We start from the raw sequence: 17461 nt of genomic DNA on the forward strand, positions 1-17461 counted from the left end.
AAAAACTTTCTTCGAACTAACTGACAATATGGATTTGATTGATTTATGGAGGACGAGAAACCCCCTAGGTAAAGAAGGAACTTTCTTTTCTGAGGCTCATCTGTCATGGACAAGAATCGACCAAATTTGGACAACTAGAGGGCTGGCACCTAAGACCACAAGAGTAGAAATCTGCCCAAAGACATGCTCCGACCACAACGCTCTGAAAATGGAAATGAGATTTACTACTGCCGACTCCTTCAGATGGAAAATGAATGACAACCTGCTAAGAGATCAAGAGATTGTAAAGAAGGCCCAAAAAACTTTAAAGGACTACTTTGAAATTAACCTCAACACCTCAGTGGAAAAAAGAATAATCTGGGACGCAAGTAAAGCTGTTATGAGAGGGTTTCTGATACAACAAAACACGATCAAGAAAAAACTTTGGAATGGGAAAAAGGATAAGATATTAGAGAAGATAAGAGTTGGAGAGAAAAAATTAAGATTGAATCCAAAATCAAAAGAGACTTTAAGAGAAATTAAATTTCACCAGTCACAATATATGAAATTGATCAACCAAGAAGTGGAATGGAAAATCAAACAAATGAACCAAAGATCTTTTGAATCTGCGAATAAATGTGGGAAGCTGCTAGCTTGGCAGTTGAAAAAGAGACAAAAATTAAATTATGTTACCAATCTAGAAGTTGAAGGAAAAAATATCCAGAAACCGGGAGAAATTAGAAAGTGTTTCCAGAAATACTTTAAAAAACTGTACACCCAAGGGCCTGAGGAAGTGACTGAGATAGAACAATTTTTGAAAGATAATGGCCTACCAGAACTATCTCAAGAGAAGAGATCAATCTTGAATTGTAAAATAACACAACAGGAAATCGAGGTTGCCATACAGAACATGCAGCTAGGCAAATCTCCAGGCCCTGACGGACTTACCTCCAAGTATTACAGGATGTTAAAGGACTACTTGACACAACCATTAATGGAGGTTTGTAACCAGATTATGGGGGGAGGGAGGGCACCAGAAACGTGGAAAGAAGCATTCATCACACTGATACCTAAAGTGGAAACTGAAAAGACTCAACTCAAGAATTACCGTCCCATCTCACTCCTAAACGTGGATTACAAAATATTTGCAGATATTTTGGCAAATAGATTTAAAAAGGTTTTAAATGAAGTAATTCATAAGGACCAAGCAGGCTTTCTCCCAGGTAGACATTTGTTTGATAACACTAGGAATATTATCGATATTTTGGAACTTTTACAAACAAATATTAACACTAAAGCAGTGTTAATTTTTATTGATGCGGAGAAGGCCTTTGACAATATTTCTTGGAAATTTATGAAGAAAAACTTGGAAGGGATGGGAGTGGGAAGGGGGTTTGAGAACGGAATAGAAGCAATCTATTCCGAACAAAAAGCTAAGTTGATAGTGAACAATGTGGTGACAGAAGAACTTCAGATTGAAAAAGGAACACGTCAGGGGTGCCCCCTGTCCCCTTTATTGTTTATTTCAGTTCTGGAGGTTTTGCTGAACATGATAAGGAAGGATCGGCAGGTACAAGGAATACGGGTCGGAGTGAAACAATATAAACTGAAAGCATTTGCAGATGACTTGGTTTTAACATTACAGGAGCCAGAATCTAGTACAAAAAGAGTTTTGGAACTGATCCAGAAATTTGGTCGGGTGGCGGGTTTCAAGTTGAACAAACAAAAAACTAAGGTGTTAGGGAAAAAATTGACAGCTACTGAAACAGAAGGGTTTCAGAAGGAAACAGAACTAAATATTGTTAAAAAAGTGAAATACCTGGGGGTCAATCTCTCTTCCAAGAACCTGAATTTATTTAAAGATAATTATGAGAAATGTTGGTCAGAAGTTAAAAAAGATTTAGAAATTTGGTCAAGACTGAAGTTATCCTTGTTAGGCCGAATTGCAGCTATAAAAATGAACGTTTTGCCAAAGATGTTGTTTTTGTTTCAGGCCTTGCAGATTGTGGACAGAGTGGAATGTTTTGGAAAGTGGCAGAAGGATATCTCTAAATTTGTCTGGCAGGGCAAAAAGCCCCGAATAAAGTTTAAAATACTAACTGATGCAAAGGAGAGAGGGGGGTTTGCCCTGCCGGACTTAAGGTTATATTACGAAGCTGCAGCCTTCTGCTGGATGAAAGATTGGATTTTGTTAGAAAACACTGATGTCCTGGATCTGGAAGGCTTCAATAACTCGTTAGGTTGGCATGCGTATTTGTGGTATGACAAGGCAAAAACATATGGAATGTTTAAAAACCATATTGTCAGGAAAGCAATATTTATGGTCTGGAAAAAATACAAAGACTTATTAGAAAGCAAAACTCCGAGGTGGGTATCACCAATAGAGGCCAAGGCTCGGAAAAAACCCAATATGGAGGCCGGTTGGCCGAAATATTGGGAAATAATAGAAAACATTGGAGACAACTGGAGGTTGCAGAGCTTTGAAAGGTTAAAGGGTAAAGTGCAAGACTGGTTTCATTATGCCCAAATTAATGAGGTTTTTAAGCTAGATAAAAAAACAGGATTCCAGGTGGAAAAATCGAAACTTGAGACAGAATTGTTAGAACCAAAGACCAAGCTATTATCGAGAATGTATAACTTGCTGCTTAAATGGAACACTCAGGATGAGACAGTTAAATCAGCCATGATAAAATGGGCTCAGGACATTGGTTATAACATCATGTCTGAGGACTGGGAAAGGTTATGGACCACCGGTATGAAGTTTACGGCATGTAATGCCTTGAAAGAAAACATTATGAAAATGGTATACAGGTGGTACATGACCCCAGTCAAGCTTGCTAAGATTTACCATTTGTCCGATAATAAATGCTGGAAATGTAAGGAGGCTGAAGGGACATTCTTTCACCTCTGGTGGACATGCCCAAGAGTGAAGGCCTTCTGGGAAATGATATATAACGAGTTAAAAAAGGTGTTTAAATACACTTTCCCTAAGAAACCGGAGGCATTCCTCCTGGGCATTGTCGGCCAGAAGGTGTTAAAGAAGGATAGAACTCTTTTCATGTATGCCACTACTGCAGCAAGGATTCTTATTGCCAAGCATTGGAAGACTCAAGATTTGCCCACACTGGAGGACTGGCAGACGCAATTGATGAACTACATGGAACTAGCTGAGATGACTGCCAGGATCCGAGATCTGGGAGAAGAAGCAATGGAAGAGGACTGGAAAAAATTTAAGGATTATTTGCAAAAGTATTATAAGTTATATGAACTTTGAGATGCCGTATGACTTGGAATGTTAGCCCCAGTAATGAGAGTGGATTATATAAGAAATTGGATAATATTTATGAAAAAAAAACCAAAGTTTAAATGTGTAAAAACAATAATATGCTATATTTCTAGAGCAAATGGAGAATAAGGGATTTAAACTTAAATTGCAATTGAAAGTACAAAGAAACACATGAAACAAGGGTATAACTTGCTGATAATTTTTATTGTTAAGAATGCATTGGGCGGGAGATGTGGGGAAGTCCGATAGAAATTTGAAAAAAGTTGTTGAAACGGTCGGGATTTTCTGTTTTTTCTTCTTTTCTATTTTCTATGTTTTCTCTCTTTTCTGTTGTATGTGTAACTGGAAAAAATGTAATAAAAATTATTATAAAAAAAAAAATCTAATGCCTTAGGGTTGACTCCAATTAAGTTCTACTTGTGGTAGACACATTAAAATGAATGGATCTCAGTTAGGCCTACTTAGGGTAGATTTATTGAAACTAACACTGAATAGAACCCATAGTAAAATCCCAGCTTGGTTGCCTTTTTCCTGTATGTTCCTCTGTGAGTTGAGATTTCTTTCCTTCAGGAAACCTTTCTTCCTTTCCAGGTTGCAACTCTACCAAACTCTCTGGTTGGAAACACGGTCCCGCAGCAGCGGATGAGGAAGAATGCCAAAGTATTGTCCTTGGCAAAGAGGCATTGGGGGATGCAGGGACCTGTGGGTTGTCTGAGTTTAAATGGGGAGGAAGAAGATGAAGGGACCACTTTTCCCCGATTGCCATGTTGTGAGGTGAACCAGTTCTGCTTTATTCCCTATAGGATCCTGAACTTCAAGAAGGAGTCCCCCACCCTGCAGCTGAAGGAGCCTCCACCCTCTCTGCTCGAGGCAGATTTAACAGAGTTTGACATGAAGAATTCCCACTTGCCCTCCGAAGTCCTTTACATGCTTAAAAATGTCAGGTAAGGGCAAATGTGATGAGAGAGCTGGGCCGGTGGGGGCTGAAGAGTAGCAACTTCCCTACCATTAAAGAGTTTGCATAAAGATTGGATTTGACATGTCCTCAGTTTGAGGAGAATAAGGATTGACATACTGGGACCATTTGACCAGCTTGTCATGTTTACCAGCGACGAGCAGGCCAGCCCCTCTAAGAAGTTCATTAGTGAGACACAGTGGCAGCAATGTTTGCATCTTAACCCCTTGCATCTGGTTTTCTCCTTCTAAAAATGGGCTTTGGGCTGCTCTCTAACTTAGACTAATCGAGGTTGCCGGTGAATCCTTCTGCTTTTGCCCCTGTTACAGGCAACTCTCTGTTTGCACAGGGGTTGCGATTTGGGTCATCACACATGTTTGCAAAGCTTGTGTAAGCCCGCCCCACCCTTCCCTGCCCTGTACTGCTCCTGCCCCCTCTGGGGTTAAAAATAGTGCATGCATTGGCGGTCACTCGCCAATCAAAACACGTGCAAAATGGTCACCACCTGTACAGCTGCGGCAACCTCCTGTAGCAGTGAGTTTCCCCCTTTCTGGACTCATTGCTGTTTTAGGCCAGGAGCAGGATGCCTGGTGTGCAAGCTCCTTCTCATCTCTTTCCCTGCAGGGTCCTTGGCCACTTTGAGAAGCCTCTCTTCCTGGAGCTCTGCAAGCATATGGTTTTTGTCCAACTGCACGAAGGGGAGTACATCTTCCTCCCGGGGCAGCTGGACAACAGCACCTACGTGGTGCAGGATGGAAAGCTGGAAGTCTGCATCCAAGAAAGTGTAAGGATAGCTGACAGGTCATCAACATCCATGGCCAAACACTGCCAGTTAAAACAGTATCGAGCAGTAAAGCATATAGGATAAGGAGCAAATAATAACAAAGTCCCTCCCCTGTTTGCTTGGCAGAGTCAGAGTAGACACTACTGGGCTGTAGCAGGTGGAGGCATGCTCTGAAACTTCTAATTTTTCTGTTGAGAGGCCTGTTGGCTGTATGCTCAGTAGCTACCTAAGTTCTGCCTGTCTTGGTTTAGAGCTCATATAACCCCTGTTTTAAAACAGCTGCACTGATTTCTAGTTCATTTCTAGGCCCAATTCAAGGTATTTAGGTTAGTGTTTAAAGCCCTAAATGACTCAGGCCCCAAATACCTGAAAGGCCGCCTTCTTCACTACAGACCCTCTCGGGTGATAAGATCAACAGAGATTACTCCCTTAGTTGCTCTTTAGTTGTGGCCTGCAAGAGGGTATTCTCTGTGGCAGCCTTTCTACAGAGATGTGCCTGGCACCTTCATTATATAGCTTTTGACAAAGACTAATAAGAATGAGGGGACGCGGGTGGCGCTGTGGGTTAAACCACACAGCCTAGGACTTGCCGATCAGAAGGTCGGCGGTTCGAATCCCCGCAACGAGCTGAGCTCCCATTGCTCAGTCCCTGCTCCTGCCAACCTAGCAGTTTGAAAGCAAGTCAAAGTGTAAGTAGAGAAATAGGTACCACTCTGGCGGGAAGGTAAACGGCGTTTCTGTGTGCTGCTCTGGTTTGTCAGAAATGGCCACATGACCCGGAAGCTGCACGTCGGCTCCCTCGGCCAATAAAGGGAGATGAGCGCCGCAACCCCAGAGTCAGTCACGACTGGACCTTTACCTTTAATAAGAATGAGGAGTCTTCCCATCCTTGGGGTGGTGGTTATGCCTCCTAGGTCCTGCAGAGTGTGGGTGGTGGGAGCCAGTCTCATAAGCGTATCCCAAGCTGAGCTTTGTGTTGAAAGTTGCCTCAGCCACAGAGTTTGTGTCTGCCTTATTTCTTATGAGGCATCAGGCATAAGCCTGCATTTTATTAATGTTTGATCAGGACTTGTATATTAAAGAGGGCTTAGATTTTCAAAAGTAGATTTTCAAATGTTTCATGCCAGGCAAGAAGGCTAGCTGCTTAAGAAAACACTGGTAATGTTTTCCTAGACAAAGGGGCCCCTTTTGATTGATAGCAGAAAGCAATTCTCAAAGTCGTAAAAGCTGAAATTACAGACTGAGTAATGACACTGACCCTACATGTTACAGAAGATAACAAAGGCAGAGATAAATATAATTAGGAATGGGCAAATAGTAAAATGATACCATGGGCCTCTCTTAAACCTTGAGCTGTATTTTCTAAGGCCAGAGGCAAATGGGGAGAAGCATCTAGCTGACACAGAAAGAGAGGCTTTTTTTGGGAAGTCTTTTTAAAGCTGTATCTTTCTTAAACTGAGAGAGTTTGAGGAAGAGCTAATGGGAAAAGCAGCTTGCTGAAGGGGGGGAGGCTTCTTCTGAAACTGTTTTAAACTGAGTTCTTTTTTCTTTCTCTCTCTACTTTAAAAAGGCCTTATTCCTTTTAAGAGGCTATCTGTGTTGTGTATTAAATATATTGGCTTAAATGTAATTATGCAAAGGATTTAACAAATGCTAGAAGAGTTGTATTTATCCTGGAATTAAGTCAGCCAGCAGTTTAGCCCCCCTGCCAGACAGGAAGACGCCATCAAATGCTATCCTGATATATTAGCTGTCAGACATTTGTTTAGAAACCTTCAAATGAAGGATATCTTTCAATGTTGATGTGAAACTCAAGATCCTTGACATATGTTTAAGATAAAAATTTAAGATTAACCATTTGTTTTAGAAGGCAATAGGGCAGGGAGGGCAAGAGGTGAGCTGGTAATTAAGATTCCTTGTTGAGACACATGTAAGATATATTACTACTTATTTGTCATTTATAGATGTAACAATATATAGCTGTTTGTGTTCCATATAAGGACAGGAGGATGTGGGTGTATCTTTTAGGATTGGATATAGCAATCAGCCAATAGGAAATCCAACTAGGCTGATTGGACAGAGGCAGCCACAGGAGGAGCAAAGGGGGGCTGGATTAAGGGAATATAAGGGCTGGCCATAATGGCAGGAGCCAGGCCAGAGCTTGGTAACCATATACCACTGTGCCTCTCATTTATTTGTCTGACAAATAAATAATTATTTTAATTTCTCTATTGCTGCGTTGAATATTTCATTCCAGCTAAGCGTTAACCACAAGCAGGGTGCTACATTTTATGGTGCTCCTGTGACTCGGATAAGTGGTCTGCTGGAACGCAGCCCCTTCGCTCTACTGAGCAGGGTACAAGAGAGAGGATCTCTAAACTGCTTACCCAAGCGCGCACTGGTAAATTTTTCCAGGGGGAACGCAGAAGTCTCGTCTGTCTGATACCCTGCTCACTGGCGGCGACGGACCGGGGGGGAAACGGAACCAACCAGGGGTAAGTGCACAAAGGGATTTTTGGCCCTCCAATTAATTGGGAGGAAGAGAAGTCTTGATCAAACTTCTGCGTCTCAGTAAGTGGGAACTGAGTACGCTAGGTGGTTGGATACATCAGATGGTGATCTGGTGGGGGAAAAGGGAAGAATGGGAGGTAGTGTGTGGTGAAGTATCTAACGCATTGTATGTGTGAGAAAGTACAGAGCAATCTGTAGCTGACCTGAGTGTGGAGTGGGTAGTACTTCGGTTCCCAGTGAGGCGACTCCATCTGGGCAAGGAAACCCACGAAGCGTGTGTGTGAGTGACTGAGTGGATACTTCACAGGGCCATACAATGGGAGTTGGGGGTTCAAAAGGGGAAAATACACCTCTTGAATGTATGTTAAATAATTTTAAGAAAGCCTTCTCAGGGGCGTATGGAGTCAAAATGACGCCAGAGCGCCTGAGAACGTTATGTGAATTAGAGTGGCCGAAGCAAAATACTGAATGGCCATCTCAAGGAACCTTTGATATAAATTTAGTAAGCAAACTTTGGTCTAACATCGCCAAAGAAATTGGAGGGTGCCCAGAACAATTTTCATATATAGATTCCTGGCTGAGCACATTAAATAAAAATCCTCCATGGATAAGGGAATGCAAAGTCCAACGATGCAAATTATTGGCTGTAAAAGCCGAAGCTAGGAAAGGAATCTTGCCAAATAAACTCAAACCCATTTTTGAGGGACCAGAGGAAGAGCTGCTTCCACCTCCACCTTATGCTCCACATCGAAGGGAGCCCAATCCAAACACTCCACCAGTTGTAACCCCAAGGCAAGAAAGTGGAATGAATAATGGGGCTGGAGTCACAGAACTTGATTCCTTGATAGATTATGATAAATATCTTCAGGAGGCATTGGAGGCCTATAATAAAGCCCAAGCAGAAGTGGTTATTCCATCTGTGAGTCCCAGTAGAACTCCATCTACAGTCTCTTTTAGTGAAACAACTGATTGCCTACCCCAAACCCCTGTACATCCAAGTCCTAGAGAATTATTACAGAAGTTACAGGGAGACCTTAATCGGTCAGCAAGCAATACAGCCAGGCGTATAAAGCTGCTAAAAGAACGCCTTGGGACAAATACCATCCCCTATGATTTGAGGCCCCTAGAGCAAGGCGAAGAGAAAGATCACGTAGTAGCCCCTCTCAGAAGAGTATTTGATGCACTTGAGGAGCCTGTGCTGGTTAACGGGCAACTCGGACCACGGCCACCTCGAACTTCGACCCTGCAATATATTCCATTCACGACTACAGATCTGATGAATTGGAAAACACACACCCCATCTTTTGCAGAAAAACCTCAGGCTATGATGGACTTGGTGACTTCAATAATAAATACTCATAGTCCTACTTGGACAGATTGCCGCCAGCTCCTGAATACTCTGTTCACCACTGAGGAAAGGAGAGACATAATTGAAAAGGCACAGATATATTTGCGTGAGCAGGCCAGAGTGGGAAATATTTATAATATTGACCGTCATCTCCAAGACAACTTTCCCTTGGAAGATCCTAATTGGGATCCAAACAATGTAATTCACCTGGCCAGACTTACCACCTACCGCCAGACGCTTGTGCAAGGTATCCGCAGGGCATGCCAGAAGCCCACTAATATGTCTAAAGTCTCAGAAGTAGAACAGAAACCAAATGAGAGTCCAGGAGACTTTTTAGAGAGGCTGCAAGAAGCCTATCGTATATGGACTCCTTTTGACCCTGAAGCCCCTGAAAACAGCAGAATGATTACTGCTACATTTGTGGCCCAGTGCGCTTCTGACATTCGTAAGAAAATTCAGAAATCCGAAGGATGGGAAGGGATGCTGATGAGCCAAATTATGGCCATTGCACGCCGAGTTTATCGGAATAGGGATGAGGCTGAGAAACAAGAGAAGAAGAAGTGGCAGAAGGAAAAGATGGTAATGCTAGCCACAGCAGTGAAGCAAGACTACCGCCCCTTAAATGGAGGAAGAGGGCGGGGAAGGAATCCACCACTGGGAAGGAATCAATGTGCAAATTGCAAGAAGGAGGGTCATTGGAAGCGGGAGTGTCCTGAACCCCTGAGGTTGGAAGAAGTACGCCCAGGCCCAGGCCCAGGCTCCGGCCCAAGAAACCAGGGACGGGGACGGGGAATGATCCAAGATGGAAGATATCAGAGACCTGGACAAGGACGGAGTAGGGACAATGTCATTGGACTGGCAGAGGAGGATTTTACCCAAGACTAGGAAAGACCGGACTCCATAAAGTTAGGCTTCCAGGAGCCCACGGTCACGATCCAATTAGGAAGCCATTTAATAGACTTTATGATTGATACTGGGGCTGAATACTCAGTACTCCCAGAACTATTGCAGAAAAAGGCATCCAAAAGTGTAGTCATTAAAAGTGCCACTGGTCAGTCAGCTAAGAGGTCTTTCCTCCAACCTTTGGAATGCCAGATTGGGGGACATCGTTTAACCCATCAGTTTTTGTATATACCTGAGTGTCCAATACCTCTCTTAGGTAGAGATATGCTGTCCAAATTGCAGGCCCAAATCACCTTCACTCCTCGAGGTCCAGAAATGAAACTGCCATCAAAGGCAGCAGGAATAATTTCCCTCTCAGTACCTAAGGAACAATCATGGCGCCTAATGTCAGCCCTGCAAGTCCAACCCACATTGGATACAGAGTTAAACAAGCTCCTCCGAACTCTACAGGTGCCACCAGGAGTATGGGCCGAAAATAGCCCACCAGGAATGGCCAAGAATATAGCTCCAATTGTAGTAACCTTAAAACCTATGGCTACCCCTGTATCTGTAAAGCAATATCCTTTACCCCGGCGAGCAGCAGAGGGCATCCAGAAACATTTGGACCGCCTATTAAAATATGGTCTGCTTAAGCCCTGCCAATCAGAATGGAACACACCCCTTTTGCCTGTTCGAAAACCTGGGACAGATGAATACAGGCCAGTGCAGGACTTGAGGCTCGTAAACCAGGCTATCGAGACCTTGCACCCAAATGTACCAAACCCATACACCCTGCTGAGTTTGATCCCACCAGAAGCAACATTTTTTACTGTATTGGACTTGAAAGATGCATTCTTCTGTTGCCGGCTGGCACCACAGAGCCAACCTATATTTGCCTTCCAGTGGGAAGACCCTTTAACAGGAACAAAAGGCCAGCTAACCTGGACGAGATTGCCCCAGGGATTCAAAAATTCCCCAACTTTATTTGGCACTGCCTTGGCGAAGGATCTAACAAGTTACCCCTCAATACCTGGAGAAAAGGTGGTTCTGCAATATGTAGATGACCTTATACTAGCAGCAAAGGATTTTGATACCTGTAAAGAAGGTACAGAGGAACTGCTCCACTTGCTCTGGGAAGCTGGCTACCGAGTTTCCCAGAAAAAGGCACAGTTATGTTTAGAAAAGGTCAAATATTTGGGCTTTGACATCTCACACCAACAACGAGCATTGAGGCCAGAGAGGAAAGAAGCTATTTGCCTTATCAAGGAACCTACCACAAGGAAACAACTCAGAGGATTCCTGGGAACAGCAGGGTTTTGTAGACTATGGATACCTGATTTCAGCAGTCTGGCCAAACCCTTACATGAAAGCACTCGAGGTGCAGAAAAGGACCCATTCGTATGGGGACCTGAGCAGCAACAAGCCTTTTTAGTTATCAAACAACGACTTATGGAGGCCCCAGCCCTTGGACTGCCTAATTCGGAAAAACCCTTTCAGCTGTATGTACATGAACAGAATGGGATTGCAGCGGCAGTCCTGACCCAGAGATTAGGAAGTTGGAACCGTCCAGTAGCTTATTTGTCAAAACAATTGGACTCAGTAGCAAAAGGATGGCCTCCATGCCTAAGGGCAGTAGCGGCCACTGCCAGCCTTGTCAAAGAAGCTGATAAATTTACCTTCGGCCAGACGATGTATGTGAATGTACCTCATGCTGTTCTGACACTCATGGAATATAAGGGTAGTTATTGGCTAACGAACCCAAGGATGGCTAGGTACCAAGGCCTATTGTGTGAAAATCCCAGGATTCATCTACGAGTAGTGAATATGCTCAATCCAGCGACTTTGCTGCCCCTACCAGAGGTAGATGATGAAGAATCACATGATTGTCTCCAAATAATGGATGAAGTTTATTCCAGTAGACCCGATCTGAAAGATGAACCATTGAAAAATCCAGATGTTGTATATTATACTGATGGTAGCAGTTACCTGCATGAAGGTGCCAGACGAGCAGGATATGCTGTGGTCACCAATGAGGAAGTTGTGGAAGCTGAAGCTTTGCCTGCTGGCACCTCGGCACAAAAAGCTGAACTTATAGGTTTAACTAGAGCTCTGCAATTGGCAGCCGGATGTAAGGCAAACATCTATACTGATTCTAAATATGCCTTCTTAACCCTGCATGCACATGGTGCTCTATGGAAAGAAAGAGGTCTAATAGGAGCCCACGGGAAAGCCTTGAAATATGGACCTGAAGTAGAAATCCTGTTAGAAGCAGTATGGGCTCCAGAACAGATTGCTGTAATGCACTGCAAAGGTCATGGACGAGGAAGGGATCCAATAACCAGAGGAAATCATGCTGCTGACAAAGCAGCTCGAGAGGCAGCCCAAAAGCCTGTGGGAGGATTTATCGCAGCCCTCATACCAGAGGTAGTTCCAGAAGAAGTTAAACCTCACTATACCCCAGAAGAGAGGAAGTGGGCTGAACAGGAAGGAGCAGTTGTGAAGGACGGTTGGATGATCCTGCCAGACAATAGGATTTATGTACCTCATCATCTAGCAGGCACAATTGTAAGAAATTATCATGAATCTACTCACCTTGGCGGTACTGCAACCAGAGAGAGTCTCAGTCGGAAGTTGTATATTATTAACCTATCACAATTAGCAACTTGCATTTCACAGAAATGTGTTCTTTGTGCTAAAAACAATCCCAGGCAGGGACCGGTACAACCTCCTGGAATCCAACATGTGGGATATGTCCCCATGGAAAGCCTAATTGTGGACTTCACAGAGCTGGTCCCTTCTAAGGGATTCAAGTATCTCCTTGTGTTTGTAGATACTCTTACCGGATGGGTTGAAGCTTTTCCCACCCGAACTGAAAAGGCACGAGAGGTAACTAAGAGACTCCTCACTGAATTGATCCCGAGGTTTGGATTACCTAGATGCATTGGAAGTGACAATGGGCCAGCGTTCATTGATCAAGTAGTACAAGAAGTATGTCGAGTCCTACAAGTGAAATGGAGACTGCATGCAGCCTATAGGCCTCAGAGTTCAGGGAAAACTGAAAGAATGAATCGGACTCTGAAAACCCAATTGGCAAAATTAACCCAGGAAACGGGATTGGGATGGGTAGATGTGTTACCCATAACACTGTTTCGTGTTCGGTGTGCACCCACAAAAAGACTTAAGTTGTCACCTTTTGAGCTCCTGTATGGGAGACCGCCCTCCTTTGTTCAGGATATTTCAGCTGATCTTAAACAAATAGGAGACCATGTGACACAGGGACAAGTGCAATCTCTCTCCCGTGTTTTTGTTTCTCTTAACAGGTGGGCCCTCGAGCGCACGCCGTGCAGCATTGCCGAGCCGATTCATCAGTTCCAGGCTGGCGATAGCGTATGGGTGAAAGAGTGGAAACGTGATCCACTTGCACCTAAGTGGCGTGGACCTTACACCGTCTTGCTCTCTACTCCAACAGCGGTGAAGGTAGCTGAGGTGACCCCCTGGATTCATCACTCCCGTTTGAAGAAGTCCGAAGGCAGTTGGACGTGCAAAGGTGACCCCTCTAATCCTCTTAAACTGACTCTCTCCAAAAACCCCTGTATCTAGCCCTACCGGGAACGGGCTAGGTCACGGGCAACATTAGACGACCGGCCTGCTGCAGCCACAACCTGGAAGCTGGCTGACCTGCGCACGCCTGAAGCTTGAGGAGCATCTGAACCAGCGATTGTGAAAGGAAAGATTCTCTTATACAATTGATTGACTGCCCCACAATTAATTGACTGCCCACCCCCTTGTGGAACAATTATCAGAGATATTACTCATTGGGGATCCTCGGGATATATGTTTTGGTCTTGGTGGTTCCCCATTCCTGTCACTGGGGGAATTATATTGGGACTAATATTTATTTGCTATCACAATAAGGTAATCTTTTGTGGAAGGAATGCATATGCTAGACATCAACATGATTCTATTATTAATCCTGATCCCTTGGGAAGGGGAAGGGTCCTTGAATCTGGCCAAATTGACTAAATATGGATTCCACCATGACCACAATATGTGGGTAGGTTTAGCTGAAATGGTAGCCAATGTTGCAAATAGGACCAATTGCCTTGTTTGCTCTCTCGGGCCAGATGATTCAGAGGGAGGTATGCCCTTATTACCGATACCATTAGATGCCATTGGTATGGTAAGCGAAATACCACACCAAACAGAAGTACAGAATTTCCCCGGATGGAACTCAACTAAACCATTACGAGTTATACCTGTACAAGGGGAATTCTGTGTACATAGATCATCAGATGCAGCTGATTCTACCATGATAGGCTCTTCTCATTGTCACTATACTTGGGATAATATTAAGAATACCTGGGCACACGATACTACCTATCGAACTCGGGATGCCTTGCCCTGTGCACCTCCTTTTATTCATGCATGGAAAGTGGTATGGAACATAACTGTGACAGAAAAAGGCAATCTAACATACTGCACTGTGAACTCTCTACCTCTTTTGCTATTTCGCCTTCTGTACTCCACGTACCAAAGACCTCAGACACGATGGTTGTGGTGGATATGTGGAGAATGGGCATACAAGAAACTCCCCTCCAAATGGAGTGGGACTTGTTTCCTGGGATGGGTATTACCACCAATGTGGATTATGCCCACTAATTTGGCCAAGCGTACACGAAGAAACGCTGATATTTCTCATATAGCAGGAGGAAGTACCCAAAGTTGGAGCGGTACTGATGATTGGCCACCAGAGCGCATTATAGCCTATTATGATCCTGCCTCCTGGAATCCTGGTGAGCTCATACAAGGGGCACGGGATCCTATTTATAATCTAAACAGAATAATTCGATTGCAAGCAGTAGTGGAACTTGTAACCAATGCAACGGCCAAGAGTTTGAGACTTATTGCACAACAGTTGGATGAAAGTAGAGCCGCCATTTTGCAGCTGAAAATGGGAATGGATTATGTACTTGCCAAGCAGGGAGGCCTATGTGGAGTCTTGAATTTGACAGGGAATGCCTGTTGCTTTAACATTTCAGATAATGGTGAGGCAATCCGTGTGTTGGCCACAAAGATGGAGAATATAGCACATGTCCCAGTACAAACATGGGAAGGATGGGATATGGGATGGCTCACCAATTGGTTACCTAATGTCACAGGACTCAAAGGGATACTATTGTCTTGCTTGTTTTTCTTGACAGTAGTGGTAATGGTTTTATGTATGATGCCATGTATCATTTCATGTTTTAGAAGTACAATTAGCAAGATGGTTTCAAATGAAACTCTACCTCATATCATGGCCCTATACAGAGCTTTACCTCAGGAATATGATGAAGGTCAAGCTATCAAGGACACTTGGGATGAAGGTCCTTGAGCTTGAAAGGGGGGAATGAGGCATCAGGCATAAGCCTGCATTTTATTAATGTTTGATCAGGACTTGTATATTAAAGAGGGCTTAGATTTTCAAAAGTAGATTTTCAAATGTTTCATGCCAGGCAAGAAGGCTAGCTGCTTAAGAAAACACTGGTAATGTTTTCCTAGACAAAGGGGCCCCTTTTGATTGATAGCAGAAAGCAATTCTCAAAGTCGTAAAAGCTGAAATTACAGACTGAGTAATGACACTGACCCTACATGTTACAGAAGATAACAAAGGCAGAGATAAATATAATTAGGAATGGGCAAATAGTAAAATGATACCATGGGCCTCTCTTAAACCTTGAGCTGTATTTTCTAAGGCCAGAGGCAAATGGGGAGAAGCATCTAGCTGACACAGAAAGAGAGGCTTTTTTTGGGAAGTCTTTTTAAAGCTGTATCTTTCTTAAACTGAGAGAGTTTGAGGAAGAGCTAATGGGAAAAGCAGCTTGCTGAAGGGGGGGAGGCTTCTTCTGAAACTGTTTTAAACTGAGTTCTTTTTTCTTTCTCTCTCTACTTTAAAAAGGCCTTATTCCTTTTAAGAGGCTATCTGTGTTGTGTATTAAATATATTGGCTTAAATGTAATTATGCAAAGGATTTAACAAATGCTAGAAGAGTTGTATTTATCCTGGAATTAAGTCAGCCAGCAGTTTAGCCCCCCTGCCAGACAGGAAGACGCCATCAAATGCTATCCTGATATATTAGCTGTCAGACATTTGTTTAGAAACCTTCAAATGAAGGATATCTTTCAATGTTGATGTGAAACTCAAGATCCTTGACATATGTTTAAGATAAAAATTTAAGATTAACCATTTGTTTTAGAAGGCAATAGGGCAGGGAGGGCAAGAGGTGAGCTGGTAATTAAGATTCCTTGTTGAGACACATGTAAGATATATTACTACTTATTTGTCATTTATAGATGTAACAATATATAGCTGTTTGTGTTCCATATAAGGACAGGAGGATGTGGGTGTATCTTTTAGGATTGGATATAGCAATCAGCCAATAGGAAATCCAACTAGGCTGATTGGACAGAGGCAGCCACAGGAGGAGCAAAGGGGGGCTGGATTAAGGGAATATAAGGGCTGGCCATAATGGCAGGAGCCAGGCCAGAGCTTGGTAACCATATACCACTGTGCCTCTCATTTATTTGTCTGACAAATAAATAATTATTTTAATTTCTCTATTGCTGCGTTGAATATTTCATTCCAGCTAAGCGTTAACCACAAGCAGGGTGCTACACTTCTGCTTATTTATTACTTGCTTTTCAAGGCCAGTCACTCCCAGAGACACACACAGAGGTCTTTGAACTTAGCTTGTAATTGCGTAGCTGAAATGTGGTCTCATTATTCTCCCCCCCCCCCCCCATCCACAATAGGATAGCACAGAGGTGGTGGTCAAAGACGTCTTGGCAGGAGACAGTGTCCACAGCCTCCCCAGCATATTGGATGTCATCACGGTAAGCCAAAGCCCATGACTCTGGCTCCTGGATGTCTTTATCCTTTGATACTGTGATAGGAATTTTATGGTCTTAGATATATGGTGATGTTCATAACTGCACATACATAGATCAACACAGGAAGTCCAACCTGGAACCATTTTGATTCCTAAACTGACCAAATCATAGAATCATAGAATCATAGAGTTGGAAGAGACCACAAGGGCCATCGAGTCCAACCCCCTGCCAAGCAGGAAACACCATCAGAGCACTCCTGACATATGGTTGTCAAGCCTCTGCTTAAAGACCTCCAAAGTAGGAGACTCCACCACACTCCTTGGCAGCAAATTCCACTGTCGAACAGCTCTTACTGTCAGGAAGTTCTTCCTAATGTTTAGGTGGAATCTTCTTTCTTGTAGTTTGGATCCATTGCTCTGTGTCCGCTTCTCTGGAGCAGCAGAAAACAACCTTTCTCCCTCCTCTATGTGACATCCTTTTATATATTTGAACATGGCTATCATATCACCCCTTAACCTCCTCTTCTCCAGGCTAAACATGCCCAGCTCCCTTAGCCGTTCCTCATAAGGCATCGTTTCCAGGCCTTTGACCATTTTGGTTGCCCTCCTCTGGACACGTTCCAGTTTGTCAGTGTCCTTCTTGAATTGTGGTGCCCAGAACTGGACACAGTACTCCAGGTGAGGTCTGACCAGAGCAGAATACAGTGGCACTATTACTTCCCTTGATCTAGATGCTATACTCCTATTGATGAGGCCCAGAATTGCATTGGCTTTTTTAGCTGCCGCGTCACACTGTTGGCTCATGTCAAGTTTGTGGTCAACCAAGACTCCTAGATCCTTTTGACATG

At 43.6% G+C, this 17461-nt stretch overlaps 1 protein-coding gene and 1 pseudogene across 2 annotated transcripts in view; both read left to right on the forward strand.

Annotated features, from left to right (window-relative positions):
- The window catches only part of LOC308577846 (uncharacterized protein), an 83584-nt gene that overhangs the window by 53437 nt on the left and 12686 nt on the right, over positions 1 to 17461 (forward strand). The window lies entirely within an intron of this gene.
- Positions 3956 to 16635, forward strand: LOC308578044 (patatin-like phospholipase domain-containing protein 7 pseudogene; annotated as a pseudogene). Its single transcript, XR_014013524.1, has 3 exons — positions 3956 to 4209; positions 4845 to 5004; positions 16537 to 16635. The product of XR_014013524.1 is annotated as a patatin-like phospholipase domain-containing protein 7 pseudogene (transcript).

Source organism: Podarcis bocagei (assembly GCF_964188305.1).
Source record: "Podarcis bocagei genome assembly, chromosome: W".
In the NCBI taxonomy this organism is placed as follows: Eukaryota; Metazoa; Chordata; class Lepidosauria; order Squamata; family Lacertidae; genus Podarcis; species Podarcis bocagei.